The 21573-nt window shown below is 41.7% G+C and overlaps 2 long non-coding RNA genes across 3 annotated transcripts in view; one reads left to right on the top strand and one right to left on the bottom strand.

Annotated features, from left to right (window-relative positions):
• Positions 1-4056, top strand: part of LOC112819726 (uncharacterized) — a 6357-nt gene extending 2301 nt beyond the window's left edge. Inside the window, exons 2-3 of the long non-coding RNA XR_003206958.2 lie at positions 3059-3163; positions 3406-4056. This is a non-coding gene — a long non-coding RNA (uncharacterized lncRNA). The remainder of the gene's footprint in view (positions 1-3058; positions 3164-3405) is intronic.
• Positions 4057-7080: 3024 nt separating this feature from the next.
• Positions 7081-21573, bottom strand: part of LOC112819725 (uncharacterized) — a 28458-nt gene continuing 13965 nt past the window's right edge. For both annotated transcript variants that reach the window (XR_012376382.1, XR_003206957.2), the window contains 3 exons: positions 18069-18147; positions 9500-9680; positions 7081-7337 (listed from right to left, as the gene is read on the bottom strand). This is a non-coding gene — a long non-coding RNA (uncharacterized lncRNA). The remainder of the gene's footprint in view (positions 7338-9499; positions 9681-18068; positions 18148-21573) is intronic.

The raw sequence follows: 21573 nt of genomic DNA, 5'->3' as shown, positions 1-21573 counted from the left end.
GGGGGGGGAGGGGACTGTCTCAGGCTTGTGAATACATGGCCACTGTCCTCAAACACTACTTTATCTTTGTGCATTAATCCTGTCCAGCTCCCATACCATTTAATCTGGACCACTAATGTGCTGAGTACTTTGTCCCTGGTAATAATTTATAATTAATTCGATCTCCACCAAGACACTCCTGAAGAGATCTGTCTGAACCATCAGGATCCCCATAGCATCTAGCAGAGTTCCTGGCACACAGCACGTGTTCAGGATGGTTATGTTGGTGGGGAGATTGGAGGGATTATAGGTGTGTGGGGAGAGGAAAGGGGGAGTTGGACCTTCTCCATCTCTATAGAATTTAAATGCATAATTGAAACTGAACCTGCTGAAAAGTTCCTGAAACTCCAAGCTTAACCTCCAAGGCCCAACGTGTCCCTAGAGCCAATCCCTTCCCCTGCCTGGACCATCCCCCGCCTTCTCTAAGGGGATCCTTCAAGCAAGGGGGACCAGGAGGCAGAGGCTACCCTTCTATAAATGAGTCCCAGATAGCCATAGTAAAAGACTCAAGCCTCCCTCTCCTTAATTGTCTGAGCCACCATTTTACTCTCTAGTGAAATATATTCAGGACTCCAAGTTGAGTCTGGTGAAGTACATACTCCAGTGACGAGGAACACCCATTGTGATGGGGATCAGATCACTGCCAAAGGGAAGCAGGAAAGGTGCCAGAGAAAGGAGGGACACAGCGACTCTGAAGACCAGGATCAGTGTGAAGCACACAACAGATGGATTTCTAGGGGGTCAGGCAGAATCAAGAAGCCCTCTGCAAATGTTGTGTTTGTTGAGGGGCCTGGAGCTGCCTGTTGCAAAAGGGAAATTGGCCCAGAGAAAGAAGACTTCAGCAGCCCAATTCCTGCCCCAGTGTAGGTAATCTCCAGAAACTAGATAAGAGGGAGGCAATCTCCATATCTACCAGGTCACTGAAGGAGGAAAAACAAAAGAGGGCAGGAATATTTTGATAAGACTAATTCCCTTTGGCTGTGCAGAAGCAGCAGAAACCTCACCTGGGATGGTGAGTGACTTTCTTTTAATCAAGCAGAGTGTATTCATAGCTTTTCTTCTGGATGTCCTAGTGCTTTCAACCTGGCTTTCTCACCCAGTAATAAATGTTTAAGTGGGAAGGAAGCTAAAGAGAAGGTAGAAAAGAGACAGAAAGGGTGAAGGAAAATGGGGAACAACACCTAGGCCAGCAGAGTAGTAAGTTTTTGTGGATTTCCTCTGGTGAATATTGAACTAGCAGTTGCAATTTTTAAACTTTGAAAAATTCCTTAAACACTTGTCAATCTTCCCTCATGTGGGGTTAGCATCACCTCCAGAAGGCCAAGCATGTGTGTGGAGGGGTACTGTAAAGTTGTACTGAGACCAACTTCATCTTTTTAATATTATAGTCACTTCTCCTGTGAAGAAAAATACTGTATGTATAGCATTGCCTAGGCTTTATAGAATATGTGTGATATGACTTTAGGGTGGTTTATAACAGTAATCCCCAAATCCCTCTCATCAGCCTAATCCAGGGGGTAATGCAGATTTCCAGGCCTTGTCCAGACCTGCAGAATTGGGGAGGAAAAAAGTGAGGGGGGGAACCTGTGCATAAGAAAAATATACAGCAAGATGCATTTGTATGTGGATGAAGCAATTGGAAAGGATTGATATTTCCCCTTGAGTTAAGTGTCCCGCTGAGCTTCTCGGAGTTTCTTCCGAAGTGAGGGTTAGCGTCCGCTCCCTCCCTCTTCAGTGCTCCAAACAGTAGTCGGGGCTCACCAGGCCTCAGGGTCTCCTAGCGTTGGAGGAAGCTCAGACCCGGTGAGCAAGACCACCCTCCACCCCAAACTTTGAAAACTTCTCACTCTTGGCTATCCCGACCCTCTTAAGTCACAGGGAAATCATTTCCCTTTCCCGAAGGGCATCAGTTGCCTCATAACTTCCGGGAGGCGCAGGTGGGAACACACATGTCCCTCATACCGCCCAAAAAAGAGCAGAAACGAGATTAATACAGCCGAACTAGAACTAGCGGGACGTCCCGGGGAAAGAGAGAATCTTCTCGGCTCGTCCGCCCCCAGGAGGCCAGACTTGGGACTTGTCACTTAGAAAATTTCCTCCGTCTACGTTTCCCTTCGGAAGACGCGCCCCCAGAAGGGCCGCCTGCCCGGGGAAATGCCCCCTTCCTTTGGCAGCTAGTCAGAGACCCTTGAGAGCGAGACTGAAGAAAAGACGCCTCCTTCGGTGCCAGGAAGACGGGAAAGGGAAAGATGGGGCGATGAAGGCCAAAGGCTCCAAGTCCCTCCGCAGGCGGCAGCTCCGAAGGCGTCGTCTGGCGGCCCGAAGTCGCAGCCGGGCTGGGCAGGGGCCAAAGCGCCGCCCGCAGGAGGAGAAGGCGCGGGGCGCTGGGGGAGTGAGGCCCCGAGCGGGGCGCAGCTTGCCCGGGCTCCTGAGCCGCGCCCAGACGCCGGTGGGAGCGGCCCCGCCACCCGCGCGCGAAACCCTGCCGCTGCCCCTCTAAGACCTTTACCTGCTGCCCTCGGAGAACGTGTAAGAGCAGCAGGCCACGGTGCCCCCCGGAAATCCGTCTGTCCTACCTCCTTGCTCTCAGGCTTCTCTGGCAAGCGGTAAAGGGAAGGGGGACATTCCTTCCGACCCTGATGCCTCTTTCAGACACACACACACACACACACACACACACACACACACACACACACACACACCAGTGCTGCAGAGGCGGCCGGGTTTGCTCGCCCAGTCTGACATTTCCAGTCCCTGGGAACGCGCGTCTCCCCATAGTACAGGCAGGGAAACTGAGGCCTAGAGAGGGACAAAGACACCCACAGACAGCTAGGACAAGAGCTTGGGGCAAGAAGCTTAAACAAACCTTTCCCGGATCGAGCCTGCGGACTCGCTTGGGTTTCCCCTGGGGCGGTCCCCAGATAATAATAGATACCATTTGTTGAAGGCTTTACGGGCATAAACTCACTGAATTCCCACAAGACAAAGAAGGCAGGTAAGATTGCCCCCCATTTTACAGGTGAGGAAACTGACGGCTTGTGATTGAAATGAAACAACCTGTCCCCCGCCTTACTGCGAATAAAATCGCCCAGCCCAAATTTCCCGTCGGTGCCCCTCGCGTAAGGTACAAACCACCCACCCAGCCGCGGCGCATTTATCTCTGGAGTTTGCCTTGCTACCCCGCCTTCCGCACAGGGCTCTCGAGCCCCTGGGCATCCCGGCTGACAAAGGAGCATGGGCGCAAGTTGCGTCCGACGGCAGGCAATAGAAGGGAGAGAGGAGGGGAAAAGGGTTCTGAAAAGTTCTAATGCGTGGGCTGGATGCGCATCCCCGGGGCCAGATACCGACACGCGTCTTTCCCGGCAGTTCCAGACCGGGCGCGCGAGCGTGGTGCTAACTCCAGCCCTGGCTCTGCCGCGCTTGCTATGTGACCTCCAGTCAGCCGCTTCTCCCAGTCCTAGCCGAGGTCTTAGAGCTCCGGCGCCTGCAGAGTCGCCTACTTGATATAGACTAAACAAGACTTTCCGGGGATGCCTGCGACACCCATCAGAGGGCAGAAATCTGTACACCTGCGGATGCACTTTCATAGAGGAAGACCATATGGCCTTGGCATGACCAACGACATCTAAAAACTAAAATTACTCTGAGCTGGAAGAATACAGTTGGAGACATAGCCGGAAAGGCTCTCCCAATCCGAGGCTGTCCTGGGGCGCGACCCATACCCCACCCTTGGCCCTTCCCCCACAGTCCTCCAACCTTCTTGCTTGGAGTCTGATCAGCGAAGGGCCCTCGCTCCTGCTGCGGAAGGAGGCTCCAGGATGCGAGAAGGGAGCATCCCGCTGTTTAGAAATTAGTATCTCGGGGCGCCTGGGTGGCTCAGTCGTTAAGCGTCTGCCTTCGGCTCAGGTCATGATCCCAGGGTCCAAGGATCGAGCCCCATATCGGGCTCCCTGCTCAGCTGGAAGCCTGCTTCTCCCTCTCCCACTCCCCCTGCTTGTGTTCCCTCTCTCGCTGTCTCTCTCTCTGTGTGTCAAATAAATAAATAAAATCTTTAAAAAAAAAAAGTATCTCTTCAGTAGTGCAAACTCAAAAGGAAGAAACTGAGGCCTGCGGGAATTTGGAGGCGAAGAGAGGGAGACATAGGCCTCCTTGCTGAGAGGAAAGTAGGAGAAGAAAGTGGAAGTTTTGCAGAGGAGCTCGAGATGCCTGGGTCACAAAAAGTTCACACTTGTATTTTCTTTGAAGCACAGTCCATTAGATATTTACGCACCGTTTGACCCTTCGAGGTCTTTGTTGGCCACCGAGATGCGAGATGAGTGTGATGTGAGCGTGCAAATATGTTTGTATAAAGGAAGAGTGGATGAATGTTTGTGGGCCTGGGTAGTACATAGGAGTGTGTGCCAGTGACAGCGCGCACTTGGGTGCATGTGTGCGCATGTGCTAGAGCAGGATTGTCTCACACCAGCGTGAGTACACGTGAGCATGTGTAAAGTGCGTGCATGTGTTACGTGTAGATGTGTCTCATTTATGTGAGTGTGCGTGTGCAGAAATACTATGTGTGCAAGAGCATCGTACACTTGTGTATGAGCCTGAGCTTACACGTGGTTCGTTGGTCCATGTGTGCATGTGAAACCCAGCAAAGAAGTCCCCAAAATCTCAGGTCCCGTCAAAGGAACGGCACAGGCAGGAATGCGGACCGAGCACCCCAAGGCAGGAGTCGAAGTGCTGCTCCTTCGGCCTGCAGGTAGCAGGGAGCCGCCTACCGGGCGCGGGACTGGCCAGGAGGCCGTGGGTTAGCGCCCAGCTCGGCTCCGGGCAGGCGAGGCAGGTTCCCGCTGGGGCCCACAAATTACGCGGACTGCGCTCGCAATGATCCCTGCCTGGCAGTTCCGAGCTCTTAATTGTTCCTCGCGGACAGTTTCTGATTATTGATGCCGTGCGCCCTACAAGAGACCGCTTCCGGGTTATTTGCTTATGTTTTTACTATCTTTATCACCGTCATTATTTCGTGCCTGTATGAAGATGGTGCCAAACCCACCGACACAGCCCTACCCCGCCCCTCGGTGGCTGCCCCCGGCGTGCCGTAACCCCCGGACGCCTGATTCTTGCCTTACGTGGAGCCACAGCGACACCTCGCGATCCCCCAGCCTCCCTCCCGTCACTGCCACCCAAGGCGGAGCCTTTCCTGGTCCAGGTCCCCAAATTCCCAGTACTGGAAGATTTTCCATTCGCATTCACCATTCCTCTTTCCCTCACTAGAACGTTTCACTTGGCTGGAGCCTTGAGATTCCCCAGACATACCTTGCTGAGCACCTTTGTACATGACCGGAATGCCTACACCCTTCTCCACCTAGAGAAATCCCTCTCTCTTTTAAATCCCCAGCACAAAAGTTCACCTCTTTCACGAAACCTTTCCAAACCCGGTCTAGGCAGTCATTCGTGCCTTTCCCTGATTTCCCTGGTGCTCATATCACATTGGACAGGAAATCTTGTTCAGATGTCTCTTTCCCCTTCCTAATCAGAGAGCTCACCTACAGTATTTTTTGCGTATAGCAACAATAGTAACAATAAAACCTGATAATAACCGAACGCACCCTATGGAGCATCTTATGCAATGTGCTATGCTAAGCACCTTATTATATCGCTTAATTTTCCCGGCAAAACCGTGAAGTAAACATCAATATAATTCCCCAGTATGCAAATGGGGCTCTAGAGTTCCTATCTAAGGTTGCATTGCAGAGCCCAACCCAAGTCTGTCTGTCTGATTTTTCTTAATCTCTTTTCTTAAACTCTGTGCCTTGCAGACTTATTCAGCTCTATATCCACAGGCTTTAGACAGGACAAGGGACAGAGCGGACATTCATATATTTGTGAATAAATGAACCACAGCCAACATAATTTTTTTCTTCTCCAAGAGAGTTGGGCTAGAAAAACACTGCACTTATCAGATACCTTGATTGAAATGTTACCACAATGATTTATCCCAAAGGAGTGTTCCACTACTAATGAGCCTGATGACCTTGGTCAAGTCGCTTCATCCTCAATTTCCTCATTTTTAGAAGTAGGTTTGCTGTATTAAATGAGGAAAAAATGTGCGAGGTACTTGATATAAGTCCTTGCACTACAATCAATACTCAGTAAAAGTTGGCTATTCATATAATTATTAATGATAATTTTAAAAACTAAGGCACGGAACACAAAACTGACTTACCCCTAGTCACATAGAATTCACCATACCTCTGTATAAAATTATCTCATTATTATATCTTCATTTTCATCTTGGACATAAAATATGTAATAAAATATGTTTAGTTTATTGTGGCCGGGGTGTTAATGTTAACCCTGCTCTGTTATAAAATTTTAAGGGGCAGGGGGGAAAGATATAATTAAACAGTAAATCAGCAGGCTTTGACTCTCACCCTTTCTTCCTGCTTTGTAGCTTTTTACCAAGAAAGATTTAAAGAAAGACTATAAAAGTGCTTATTATTCTGGAAAGTACAAAACTCTATTTTTTAATTCAGGGGACATTCTGAGCTAGTTTGAGTTTTCCTCCACTTGAAGCACTTTGCTGCTAGTAATATACCAAAAGTTTAAAAATATGTATCTAAGTAAATGATTGTACCCAAATAAAAAACAAATGAAGATTGCTTAAACATATTCCAGACATCAGACATTTCCCAAAAAGGCTAACTTTTAGAGGTTCAGGGTCTCTTTTTGGAGTGACTCGTTAAATAATTACTGCTATTAGCAGTTTAGGTGAAAATGAACTTTTCTGTTTGGTCAGACTATAAATTTCCTACTATCAAATTATTTTAGAAAGACTATTGACCAGTATAGTTATGTCATAAAGAAATGGAAAGTGTCTGAAAAAATCCACAAAAGGCATAAATGTGCCTCCCCACTTAGCTGGCCCACAGTGCATTTCCAGAAACTTTATCCCAGCCCTAATTTATTTTAATTCATTTATACCTGCTTCCCATTCTTGCAATGCTCTTGTATGCAGATGAAGAAACAAATTCAGGAAACTTTACCTGCGGCAACTTAATGTGTTAAGATTTTATTGTATAGATGACAGATATTTTATCCTTGATTGGGGATTTGAGTCATGTTGACGGTGAGACACTGTGTTTTTGACAGTTTGTGGAGGGGGCATGTCTGTTCTGTTTTCTTTTCTTCTTTATTTCTACAATGGTAGCCATTAGAGATGTTCACCAAAATTATGGCTTTCCTTCTTCCAGGTGAATGGTAAGAGTAGAGTATTCTGGTTCTTCTGCGTTTAGACGCAACCCTGTGGCTCACTTCGATAAATGAGGAATCATCAGGAATATGTGTTATTTAGAGACAAAACTTTAAGAACCAATGTGCAATTCACCAAATCCCCTTCAGTGTGCCACAGCTGCGGGTGACCCCCATATGGAGTTTCCTTCAGCCTGCCACTCTTCACAAAGATAATGTGGAGTAGAGACCCCTCCAACCACAGTGAACATTGAACATGAATGTGAAATAATCTTTTGTTCCTGTAAGTCCCAGAGATTTTTTTATGGTAGCATAACTGAGCCTTTCCTGACTAATATGCCTAGGAAGGTATCTCATCTTTCCTTTCCTTTCCTTTCCTTTCCTTTCCTTTCTTTCTTTTTTTCTTTCTTTCTCTTTCTTTTTCTTTCTTTCTTTCTCTTTCTTTTTCTTTCTTTGTTTCTTTCTTTCTTTCTTTCTTTCTTTTCTTTCTTTCTTTCTTTCTTTCTTTCTTTCTTTCTTTCTTTCTTTCTTTCTTTCTTTCTTTCTTTCTTTCTTTCTTTCTTTCACAATGTTAAAATTCTTCTCCCAGAGTGAAAGATTTCCATATCTAATTAAATAATCAGATAATGGCATTAATTGAACTAGAAACCTATGTCTTGTTTTCTTACTCATTTCATACATTTCCTGTGGGTCAAAGCATCACTTAGAAAACTCTGAAATGGGCAAAACAACTGAATTTTAGAAATGCTGAAAAGGAATCTCAGAATCATTGTTGGACCTCCCCAGGAATTTCTGGGGGGCCCTTTGCCTGCCTGCAGATACACAGTGAAGGGTGTGCCAAAGGCTCTGATTCAAAGAGATCTTATTAGTGATTGTATGAGGGTACAGAGAAACATCACTTCCTTCAGTGTGTTCATTTCCAGAACTTCAGGATGGTGAAAGGGAAAAATATTTGGCGATCAACATATATTTAAGACCTAGGGCAAGTTATTTAATTTTTCTAGACCTTGTTTTCTTCATCTGGAAAATAACAGTGTGAGACAAGATCATCTTCAGGATGCCATCCAGTTCTACTAAGCTGGAATTCTGAGATATTTGAGTGATAGCAGTTTCAGGAGTTGATTCAACAGTATAAGAATATTCTTGTGTTTCTATCCTCAGCACTATTTTGTGGAACATTTTCAATTTTTTCATGCTGATCCCAACTTAAAACAACTGCTTCTTGGGCAGGAATTAGATAGTGCTTTTTTTCTTCAACCTCAAATTTTTTAGAAAAGTGGGCCATATAGATTCAGAGCCATGTAAAATGCTTTGTCACTTCCTAGCCAAGAGGGGAATTTTGCTTTTTTATTCGAGAACTATTCTCTTCAGATTTCATTATCAGACTACCTAAGGAAATTTGTGAATTTTCAGGAAACTTGCATGACCAAATACTGATTGTGTGATGCGTGCTGTAAGGTGCCATTGTTACTATCTGTTCATTACCTGTAGGGTGGGTATGACTGATTGCCAGAAACAATACTATTACCTTCATTTGGATAATAATTTACAGTTGACAGAGAGGTTTCACATCAGTTATTGCCTTGATTTCCTCTCAATGAACCATGAAACTGACATTCCTCCCCCATTTCACAGAGGAGGAGCTGAGGTTTAGATTTGCCCATGCCATGTGGCTAGCAAGCAGCAGGCTTTGGCTGTAACCCAAGAGCCACAGCTGCCTATGAAATTAAGAAAGCTGTCTGCAACTTTACTGGGGAATAGAAAGTGTTGAAACCAGGCCACAGGGCACTCCTTTACAGAAAGATGCAGACATTATTTCTGTCAATCAACTCCTGGTTTCTCTCTTGTCTGGGCACCCAAAAAGATTATAGTCCTCTCCTTGAACTTAGGTGTGGTTATCTGACTTACCTGAGCCACAGCATTGACTTAAAGGTAAGAGAACCCCCAGAGGACTCACTCTCCTCAACCAGGGGGTTATTGAAGGTCACTCCATCAGTGTGAGTCCTGCTGTCATGATCACAATGAACATAGTTCTTTAGCAATATGCAACCCCTTTAATGTAAGCAAGTGGTTTAAGCCAGTAGGACTTGGGGCTTGTTTGTTATTGCAGCTTTCCATAGTCTGTCCTGGCTGGTACAGTTTCCTAATTCAAATTTAAATATTTTGTAAAAGAGAGCTATCTCTGTTGGGTGGACTCTTATAAACTTGAGTTATATACACATACCTTTTAGAAAGAAAATATTCTTCTGGATCTCTCATGTCTTTATTTACATTCATTTCAGTAGGGTAAACAGGTGATCGGTCTTAAGGAGGGCACGTGTTGTGATGAGCACTGGGTGTTATGTGCAACTGATGGACTGTTGAACACCACATCAAAAACTTATGATGTACTATATGCTGGCTAACTGAACATAATAAAAAAAAAAGAAAAATGGAGAAAAAAATTCATTTTACTATTTTACTTAAATATGCATAAGCATAAACCTAGGGACACATTCTTTATGCAGATAGCATTTGAACCACTGTGAAACCAAATTACAAAATTAATGAAAAAGAAAAACTGAACAAAACCAAAGATTTATAAATGAAAAATAATAACATGTGCTGGATAACATTTTGTAGAAACTAAATTGCCACTTAAATATCAACATGGTTCTGAGTTCAGTAAAGTAGGTTCTTTTGAAAGTGGCCTGTCTATATAATTATGTCCTGTGCAATGTCTCAATTCCTCTACCACTTTTCTCTTTTTCTTTAAATTACCTCAAAGCATTCCTGAATTCATATGGGGTGGGAAAAGCTTAAAGGAGTCATTTTAGTATCAAATCCGCCTTTGTCCTTTTTTATCAGCCTATGACAATTAGGAATCACTGTTGGCTCCAATAAACCCAAACTAAAATTTGAGCTTGGAAATTTTGTGTCAGTACTCAGTTTTAAGGTAATTATCCAGCTAAGTCTGACTGTGCTTAACCTTTTAAATGACTTCTCTGTAATGACTTAGCTGTACTTAACAGTTGTTTTGAGGAACAAAGAGGATAGAGTGAATGGAAGACACTTGGGCAGTACCAGTCTGTGGAGAACTGCTGTATATTTTCCTTCCGGGCCACCGGTAGACTGAATTTCTCAGCTTCCCTAGCAGCTGCTCTGGCTATATGGCTGAGTTCTGGTCAACAAAATATAGGTGGGATTGATGGAAGCCATTTCCAGACATATGTTCATTAAAAACCTCCCACACAGTCTTTCACTCCTTTTCTTCTCCCTTCTGCAGGTTGAATCAGAAAATCCAAGACAATATTCCAACGCTCTAGGGCAAGGCTCAGCAAATATTTTCTGTAAAGATCCTGATAGGCAATATTTTAAGATTCATGAGCCATAGAGTCCCTGTTGCAAGTACTCCACTCTGCCATCTTAGTGTGAGAGCAGCTACAAAGCACAGGTTATACATGATGAATGATTACGGCTGTGTTCCAATAAAACTTTATTTACAAAAAAAAGTTTACAAAAACTGTAGATCAAATTTGGTCCATGAGCCATCGTTGGCTGACCCTGCTCTAGAATATGTCAGAATCACAAGGTAGAAGGAATCTGGTCCTTAAATGACTGCATGAGGAAATAAACTTTATACAAGCAAGAAATGAACTTCTATTATGTCAAGTCATTGAGATTTAAGGGTGTTTCAGCATTAGCTGAATACTCCAATATTGTTGGAGGAGGTCATTGAGGGGACGTGACCTCAGGTTGACCCATGAGCTGGACCTAGGCAATCAGAGCCTCCTCATCCCCTCCCCTGCACTTCAATTATACATTTTGCCTACCATTCCCGCAATGGGAACTGTTTTCAAGGATACAGCCTTGAAATTTTCAAGTTTAGGGTGGGCAGGTGCAGAGATTTACTTGTCTTGTTACCTCCCAAGACAAGCTTCATGTGTAAGTTCCCTTGCTTATGAAACCTGCCACCTAGCAATCCAAGAGTGCTGCCACCAACCAAGAGTAGTCTGCCTCTTTCTTCAGCTTCTCCTCGCCCAGCATGTGTGGGGGGCCAGTGCTAGATTTCACTCAGAACGCTCCTGAGGTTTCAAACCAACCGATATAATACCCGATCACATAGATGGCTTTCTATAAATATTAGATTTATAGAAATTCCCTTCTTCCCCACGTCCCTCCAAAGATAGGCTTATTCGTTTGTCATAGAACCTTCCCAATACATGTTAGTGGGATAAATAAGATACCATCAGATAAATAATCCTCAATGTGGAGCATGTGTGTCATGCAATGTCTATGATATTCCCAGTTGTCACTGTCACGTCTCTCCATCCCACCACCTAAATGCACCTAGAGGCATATCTGAATTGTTTTGTGCCCCCTTCCAAATAACCACACATTTGGGAGACAGTTTGCTTGGGTAGAGTGAATAGAGCTTGGCTGATTGGTTCAATTTCTGTGAACCATTCGCTCCCCCTTACATTCAGTCTCTGGAACATGTTGCAAAGTCAGCTCTGGGTTGTTGCTCAGCTACTATGTAATAGCACTCTACAGCTTGTCACCTACAAACCTGCCAGTACACCGCCATTACAGTTTGGTATTTTTACTCCTAATTTATAATCAGGGAGCCTAAGACTCAGAGGGGTTAAAGAACTCTTGCAAAGTCATATGTTGGCAATATCATAAACCTAGGCCTGCCTGAGTCCCAAACATCATGCTACCAAAAATTGGATTCTGCAGCCTCTGGAATCTTATCCGCCTTCCCTACTTGAAATGTATTTGTTGGGGAACAATTAACCTCAGGATGAGTAATTTGTCACCGTTCTGTGTGTGTTTCAAATTTTCCCATTACACAAGGAAAATGAGAAAAATATGTCCTAGATAACACAGAGGAAAATGCTTCATTGTCTTAATTGCCTTTCTATTTCAATCAAGGAAGGCATTTAATTATTTCTGAACTATATTCAAAACTCCCTCTCAAGAATATTACTCTCCCCAGGTGAGTTAACCAAATCTGTGCAAAATATTTCTCAAGTCTGAATATTAATATCATTTATTGAGTATTTTTATATGTCAATGACTATTTAAATTCTCTCCATTTATGAACTCATATATTCCCCACAGCAAATCTATGAAGAGGAGATAGTCATTCTCCTGGAACAAAGGAGGAAACTGAGATACAGAGAAGTTAGAGAGTTTGTCCAAGTTCCAAAAGCAGTAAGTGGTAAAATCATCATTCCATCCTAGGCCACCCCCGGAGGCCATATTCCTCCCTTCACCCCCCTGCTGTGCTAACTCTGAAGAGAGAGGTATTTCCCCCTTTGAGAATATGTGCAAAGCCAATGTGGAAAACTCATGCAAGATGACTTGAGTCAGCTACTCAAGGTCCATTCAGAACCTCAAGCCTCTAGAATTTGAGGTGGATCATCTACAGTCTATGGAGTCAAGAGGGGCAGAATCTGTCCGGCTTCTTGCACGACCTGAGGCAAGAAGCCCTTGTTGTTCCTGAACACCACTGCCCTGGGCCCTGAAAATGCCCACATGACATTCACTCAGTCCCCTACTTTATCCTCATCATCGCCATTGGAAACCACAGGGAGAGGAAAACCTTTTCCATGATATGTACTTTACGGCCGTTATTCTTACTTCACTGGTAAAAAATAAAGAACAAGCAACTCGGTCTTTATACTCTAATACTGAACGGCATGAGCATGTGTGTTTTATTAGTAAGAAAAAGAAAATATTTTCTGGTATGATGGACTGTACCCTTTGAAAAGCATACACTATAAAACAGAATAGAGACGGGATTTTGAAATGTGTGGCCATGTCGGTAGGAAAGCTGATACTTGAGATTGCTCCAATTGTTTAAACTTGACAATAGGTAAGCTGAGGACAGTAAGAGGACACTTACATCTTCAGACCAAAATATTTTATAATTTGGGTTAAAAAATAAAAATAAAAAATGTTGGGTCTTCACAGTAGTCTTAGTCTTGATTTTTTAAAAACCATTTAAAAGATTTATTTATTTATTTATTTATCTGGGGGGAGACAGAGGGAAAGGGAGACAAGCAGACTCCCCACTGAGCAGGGAGCCTGTCATGGGACTCAATCCCACAACCCGGAGATTGTGACCTGATTCGAAAGCAAGAGTCAGACGCTTAACCAACTGAGCCACCCAGGTGCCCCCTATTTTTAACCATTTTATTGAAAATATTCTATTTCATTAACTTTGCATAAGGGCATATATGAGAAAACATTGATGTTTTTCAAATATGAAATACAGCCTCCATTCCTAATCAACAAGTGCAATTGTGGATTCTTGTGTCTTTGAAGGCTTCTATTCACAAGTCTAATCACCTGTTCCAATGAACCTATTTTATCTCCAGGAAACATGGTAACACTTAAAAAGACTGTATAAGCTCAGCTTCTTACATTAAGATTTGTGAAAATCATACGGCCTTGAGATATGCAAGCAGATGGTTAGTAAAGACTTGAACCATATTCTTAAACACCTGGAATTAGGTAAACCATCTAAACAAAGTTCATTTTCTCTTCATTTTCCTTGGTCCATACTAGTCCATGGCCATGTGTACAGCGTATAGTCCTTCACAAGCATTTACACACTCCAATTTCATTATGTCCTGGAAAGACCATAGACATGTTTGAGGATGTGAGAGGCTAAAAATAGTATCATTGAGTTTCCATTTTCCAATCACGGCAGCTGTCATTCAGATCAACACCTCAACACCTCCTTCCCCTGCCCCACCCGATCCCTCCACCACCGGTTCAAATAGTTTTTAGATCTCCTGAAGAAACAAACAAACAAAAAAAACTGAAATGCCAAAACAACAGTGGGGAGTTTCTAGGCCAGTTTTTGAAGAAACACCTGTATCCAGAGAGATTAGTGGACCACTGGACACGACAACACTTATGCCCCAAAGCATTTCTGGCTCCTGCTCACTTGGGCTTCTGCACAGGGGCTGCATGGGGGGATGAGCCGCAGTGGTCAAGGCTCAGAGCCAATCCAAGGAGGGAAATTTTCAGGAAACCTCTTCACAGTAAACTTGGATTTCAAAGAGATACATTATCAACGTCAGAGCAAAGTTAGTCTAAACCTATTCCACTTCCCCCAAAGCCGGGAGACTTTTGGCCCCAGACTGGCCATCAGGAGGATTTATCCTCAGATACTCACAGCCTGAGTTGGTTAAGGAATCTTAAATTGTGAAATAGTGGTAGCCGACTGGTAAGGCATCCAGGAACTCGACTGAGCAACCCCGAAGCATCTCAGGGACAGGTAGACCTGTGCCAGGCCTTGGTTATCCCTACAAGTACATTGCAAAGGGAAAGAAGGCAAGCAATCCAAGACTAGCAGAAACACAAGGGAATGTTCTGTAATGAAATTCAGCAGAACCCACAGAAAACAGAAACACATCAACACTCTGTTCAGACTCGGAAAGTATCAGACAGACTAAAATATCACCAAAATTACTAGGCTTAAAGAAACAAATGACAAACTGATAACATCTGCAGGAAACAGGTATATTATTGAAAACATTATATGAGTGCAAACTATAAAATTTGTCATAGCAAATTGGAAAAAGAAACAACTTTTATAAATAAATACTAAAATAGCAAATGTTAAATAGTGAAGGGGTTTAAGAGAAGATTGGCTAAAACAGAGGGAGAAGTAATAAACGGATAAACTAAGAAGGTTTTAGATATAAAATTATATCTAATTGTACATACAAATTATGTACAACATAATATATAATATATTAGATATAAACTAGAATAAACTATCCAGTGTGAAACATGGAGTAGTAAAGGCAGAGTAAGACGCAAGGCGGATATAATGAGAAATCTCGCACACATTTGATTAAGACCTTAGAAGGGAAGGAAAGAGAGGATGAGGCAGAGGAAACGTCTGCGGAGAACAGCACTAAGAATTTTCCAGAACTGAAGAAACACATTAATCTATAGATCAAAAAGATCGAGGGAACCCCAAGACAGTAATTTTTAAAACTGGCTCAGAGAGTAAATCCTAGACGTTCTCATCACAAAGAAAAAAATCTTATAACTATATGAGAGGATGGATGTGAGGTAAACTTATGGAAACCATTTCACAATATATAGGAATGCCAAGTCGTTATGCTGTACACTTAAATACATACAGCGTTATATGTCAATGATATCTCAATAAATGGAAGGAAGAGAAAGAGGGAGGAAGGAAAATAAATCTACAACTAGATGCATGGTAGTGAAATTGCAGAGGAACAAAGGTAAAGAGAAAAACCTCAAGCAGCCAGAGGAACAAAAAGACAAGTTACCTTGAAAAGCACAGCAGTTAGACTGACCTCTAACAGACAGCCAGCTGTTTTCTCCACAGCAAGAATGGAAGGCAGAAGACAGTGGACTGGTATTTTCTTTTTTCTTTTTTTTTTTTTAAGATTTTATTTATTTATTTATTTGACAGAGAGAGAGAGAGTACAAGCAGGGAGAGCAGCAAAGGGAAAGGGAGAAGCAGGCTCCCCGCGGAGCAGGGAGCCCGATGCGGGGCTCTATCCCAGGACCCTGGGATCATGACCTGAGCCAAAGGCAGACGCTCAACCATCTGAGCCACCCAGGCGCCCCGGACTGGTATTTTCAGTGTATCAAACGAGCACAATGGCCAACATAGATAGAATTCTGCACCCAGTGAAAACCCAACTAAACCTACGAGAAGTTGTCCCCAGCAGGTTCTCACTGCACGACCTCTGTGGATGGGCTTCAGGCAGAAAGACGATGGTCCTGGAAAAAAAGATCTGAGATGCAAGAAAGTTGGTGGAACAAAGGAAGTGGAAAATGTGGTTAAATAAAATAAGCCTAGATGGTATAAAATAGTAATGAAAATTTCTAGTGGTTTCAGAAAAAGGGGATTAACTTCAGGTATTAGACAACAAAAGCGTATGAGTTGGAATAGGGATTAGGAGCAGGGATGAAAGGTTCTGGCTTGCAGTACCCTTGTGCTCCTTATTTGTCCGGGAGAGGGTGAAGTTTCTTGGGACTTCTAGACTCAGGTGCGTTAATTTTGCAGGTTGTGATTTCTACGATGTATTGGATCGGAAGGGCTGTCATAGCAAACTACCACATACAGACTGGCTTGAAACAACAGAAATTTATTTTCTCAGTCTTAAAGGCTGGAAATCCAAAATCAAGGTGTTGGCAGAGCCAAGAGCCCTCTGAAGGCTCTTCTTTCCTTCAGAGTCTTTCCTTGGGCAGGTAGCCCCAGGCTTGTGGCCTCATACCTCTGATCTCCATCTCTGCCTTCACATGGCCATCCCCCTCCTGTGAGTTTCTGTCTCCCCTTCTTGTAAGGACACCAGTTGTACTGGATTAGCACCTACTCTAATGACCTCATCTTAACTTGATTACATCTTCAAGATCCTATTCACAAATCAGGTCACATTCACCGATACCAGGGGTTAAGACTTCAATATAATTGGGGGGGAGGGAACACAATCCAACCCATAAATAATATAACAATGAAAACTGTAGAACTAGAGTGTGTTACTTCCAAACAAGTAGAAGAAAATGAGTTGAAGATTAAAAATAATATTGATACCAAAACCTAACAAGAACATCATGAGAAAGGACTATTACAGGTTAATCTTATTCAGGAACATAGATTTGTTTTTAAGATTTATTTATTTATTTTAGAGAGAGCATGAGAGAGGGGAGGGGCAGAGAGAGAGCGAGAGAAGCAGACTTCTTCCTGAGCAGGGAGTCCACCTGGGGGCTCGATCCCGCGCCGCTGAGATCATGACCTGAGCCAAAACCAAGAGTCTGAGGCTCAACCAAATGAGTCATCCAGGCGCCCCTTTGAACACAGATTTTTTTTAAAAATGTTAACAAAACATTAACAAATTGAATTCACACTATGTAGAAAGGATAATATCTCATCAACAAGTAGGGTTTAGCCTTTGATTTTGAGGTCAATGCAACATAATGAAACTCAAGTAATACAATTCACCACATTAATAGATTAAAAGAGAAAACTCACGTTATCATCATCTCAAAAGAGAAAATAGACATTGATACAGATAATAATATTGCCTATCTTCTAGAGCTATTGCGACAATAAAGTGACTCTATATCCAGCACTTAGAACAGTGCCTGGCACACAGAGGACACTCAATAGCATGTTATCTGTTGTTGCTATTCATCAGCCCCAGAAGGCTTTTCACACACACACGCACGCGCGCACACAAGACATTGGAATAACCAATATGTAGATAAGAAAGTGCACCCTCATTACGATTCAGGCAAATACGAAATAAAACCAGAGTAAGATACTATTATACCCATCAAATAAGTGAAAGTTAAAAAGTCTGATGATAACAAGCTTTGCCAAATACCTGTAGAAATACTCCTACACTGCTAATAATACAACCACTTTGGAAAGTAGTCTAGCATTATCTATAAAACTTTTTACCCTATAATCCAGAAATTCCACTTCCAGGAATATGTTCCATAGAAATGAATGTTAAATCAACCTAACATTCCAGGGATAAATCCCACTTGGTCATAACGTAGAATCCTTTTTATATATAGCTAAATTAAACTTGCTAATATTTTGTTAAGAATTTTTGTATCTATGATCATGAGGAAAAATGGTCTGCAGTTCTCTTTTTCTGTGAGGTCTTTGTCTGATTTTGGTAACAGGATAACAGTGGCCTCATAGAATGAATTGAGAAGTGTTCCCTCCTCCTCTATTTTTGGAACAAGGTTGTGAAGGATTGGTATTATTTCTTCTTTAAATATTTGATATAACTTACCAGTAAAAATCATCTGGTTCTGGACTTCCCTCTGCAGGAATGTCTTCACTTGCCAATTCAATTTCTTTACTTCTCTCTTCTGAAAAATTTTTGGGGCACACAAATATAGAGTGACAAGTGATGAAGTCTTGTGCCCTCCAAGCAGCCTTCCTTTTTCTTTCTTTTTTTTAAATTGTGCTAAAATATACATAACTTAAAACTTACCACCTTAACCATTTTTAAGTGTACAATTCAGTAGTGTTAAGTATATTCACATTGTTATGCAACCGAACACCAGAACTTTTTTCATCTTGTAAAAAATTGAAACCCATTAAATAATGCCCATTCTTCCCTCTCCTGGTCTCTGGAAACTACCATTCCACTTGCCATCCCTATGACTTTGACTACTCTACCACTTTATAAAAATGTCTTTTTATCACTGACTTATTTCACTTAGCATAACGTCCTCAAGTTTCACCCACATTGTAGCATGTAGTAGAACTTCCTCTATTTGAAGGCTGAACAATGTTCCATTGCATGTATATGCCACATTTTGCTTATCCATTCATTTTGTTAATGAATGCTTGAGTTACTTCCACTTTATGGCAATTGGGAATAGAGCTGCTATGAACATGAATGTTCAATTTCCTTATTTCTAATTGGTCTATCCACAGTCTCTATTTTTTCTACAGTTTGGCAATTTGTCTAGGAATGTATCCATTGCATCTACATTGTCCAATTGGTTGGCAGAAAGTTATTCATAATATTACCATATCATCCTCTTAAATTTTTTAGGATTGGTAGTGATCGTTCCTGATTTTTGGTGGTTTGTGTCTTCCCTTTTATTTGTCAGACTTGCAAAGGATTTGCCAATTTTGCTAATATTATCAAAAATTGAACTTTTTTGGTTTCATTGACTTTTCTGTATTGGGGGGGTTCTAATGCATTGATTTCTGCTCTAATCTTTACTATTTACCTCCTTCTGCTTACAGTTTCTTAAGAAAGGAGCTTAGGTTATTGACTGGAAGCATTTATTCTTTTCTGATAGAGGCATTTAAAGCTGAAAATTTCCCCCTTAACTCTTTTTTAATACATCCCATAAGTCCCATACATCCCTTTGTTATATTGTATTTTCATTCTCATTCAGTTAAAAAAAATATCTTAACTTTCCTTGTGTTTTCTTCTTTTACCCAGGGGCTACTTGGAAGTGTGTTGCTTAATTTCCCAATACTTGAGGTTTACCCAGAATTCTCACTGTTGTGGATCCCTAATTCAATTCTCTTCTGGTCAGAGAACAAACTTTGTATGATTTCAATCTTTTAAAATGTATTGAACCCACAGCTAACATGAATCATATTCATTGGGGGAAAACTGAGAGCTTTCCCGCTAAGGTCAGGAACAAGACAAGGATGTCCACGCCACCACTTTTAGCCAACATAGTACTGGAAATCTAGCCACAGCAATCAGACAAGAAAAAGGGAATAAAAGGCATCCAAATTTGTAAGGAAGAAGTAAAATTTTCATTATTTGCAGATGACATGATAATACATAGAAAACCCTGAAGACTCCACTAAAAAAACTACTAGAATGGATAAATCAATTCAGCAAGGTCACAGGATATAAAATCAATGTACAGAAATTCATTGCATTCTTATACACTAATAATGAAGCAATAGAAGGAGAAATTAAGAAAACAATCTCATTTACAATTGCACCAAAAATAATAAGATACCTAGGAATAAACCTAACCAAGGAGGTGAAAGACCTGTATTCTGAAAACTATAAAACACTGATGAAAGAAAGTCAAGAAAACACAAACAAATGGAAAGATATTCCAGGAAGAACAAATACTGTTAAAATGTCCATACTGCCCAAAGTGGTGTACAGATTTAATGCAATCCCTATCAAAATACCAATAGCATTTTTCACAGAAATAGAAAAAATAATCCTAAAATTTGTATGGAACCACAAAAGACCCATAATAGCCAAAGCAATCTTGAAAAAGAAAAAGCTGGAGGTATCACAATTCCAGATTTCAAGTTATACTACAAAGCTGTAGTGATCAAAACAGTATGATACTGGCATAAAAAACAGACATATAGATCAATAGAACAGGGAAGAAAGCCCAGAAATAAACCCATGATTACATGGTCAATTAATCTTTGACAAAAGAGGCAAGAATATGCAATGGGAAAAAGACAGTCTCTTCAACAGATGGTGTTGGGAAAACTGGACAGCTACATGCAAAAGAATGAAACTGGACCACTTTCTTATACCATACACAAAAATAAATTCAAAATGGATTAAAGACCTAAATGTGAGACCTGAAACCATAAAAATCCTAGAAGAGAGCCTAGGCAATAATTTCTCTGACATTGGCTGTAGCAACATTTTCTAGACATGTCTCCTGAGGCAAGGGAAATAAAAGCAAAAATAAGCTATTGGGACTACATCAAAATAAAAAGCTTCTGTACAGTGAAAGAAACAATCAACCAAACTAAAAGACAACCTAATGAATGGGAGAAGATATTTACAAATGACATCTCTGATAAAGAGTTAGTATCCAAGATATATAAAGAACTTATACAACTCAACACCAAAAAAACCTAATCATCCAATTAAAAAATGGGCAGAAGACATGAACTGGCATTTCTGCAGAGAAGACATACAGATGGCCAACAAACACATGAAAAGAGGCTCATCATCACTCATCAGCAGGGAAATGCAAATCAAAACTATAATGAGATATCACCTCACACCTGTGAGAACAACTAAAATCAAAAAACACAAGAAACAACAAGTATTGGCAAGGATGTGGAGAAAAAAGAATGCTCATGCACTGTTGGTGGGAATGCAAGCTGGTGTGGCCACTGTGGAAGACAGTATGGAGATTCCTCAAAAAATTAAAAATAGAACTACCCTACGATCCAGTAATCCCACTACTGGGTATTTACCCAAAGAATACAAAAACATTAATTCAAAAGGATATATACACCCCTATGTTTATTGCAGCATTATTTACAATAGCCAAATTATGGAAGCAGTCTAAGTGTCCACTGATAGATGAATGGATAAAGAAGATGTGGTATATTTATATATATACATATATATATATATAGCATAATATATATTATGCTAAGCAAAATAAGTCAGAGAAAGACAAATGTCATATGATTTCACTCATATAAAATTTAAGAAACCAAATAAACAAAAGGTGAAAAAAAAGAGAGACAAACCAAGAAACAAACTCTTAAGTACAGAGAACAAACTGATGGTTGCAGGGGGGGAGGATGGGGAAAATAGGGGATGGGGATTAAAGAGGGCACTTGCTGTGATGAGCACTGAGTACTGTATAGAATTGTTGAATCACTATATCGCGTACCTGAAACTAATATAACACTGTATGTTAATTGTACTGAAATTAAAATTAAAAAACATAATAAAAATCAAAAAATAAAAATAAAACAGATGCACTGACATTTATTTTGTGATGGACTATAGGATCTATTCTGGAGACTGTTACATG

Source organism: Callorhinus ursinus, unplaced genomic scaffold (assembly GCF_003265705.2).
Source record: "Callorhinus ursinus isolate GAN/ISIS: 27379988/994484 unplaced genomic scaffold, GSC_fseal_2.0 scaffold3, whole genome shotgun sequence".
Lineage (NCBI taxonomy): Eukaryota > Metazoa > Chordata > Mammalia > Carnivora > Otariidae > Callorhinus > Callorhinus ursinus.
Note: the sequence above shows the minus strand (reverse complement) of the source record. Positions and strands in the feature narration are given on the sequence as shown.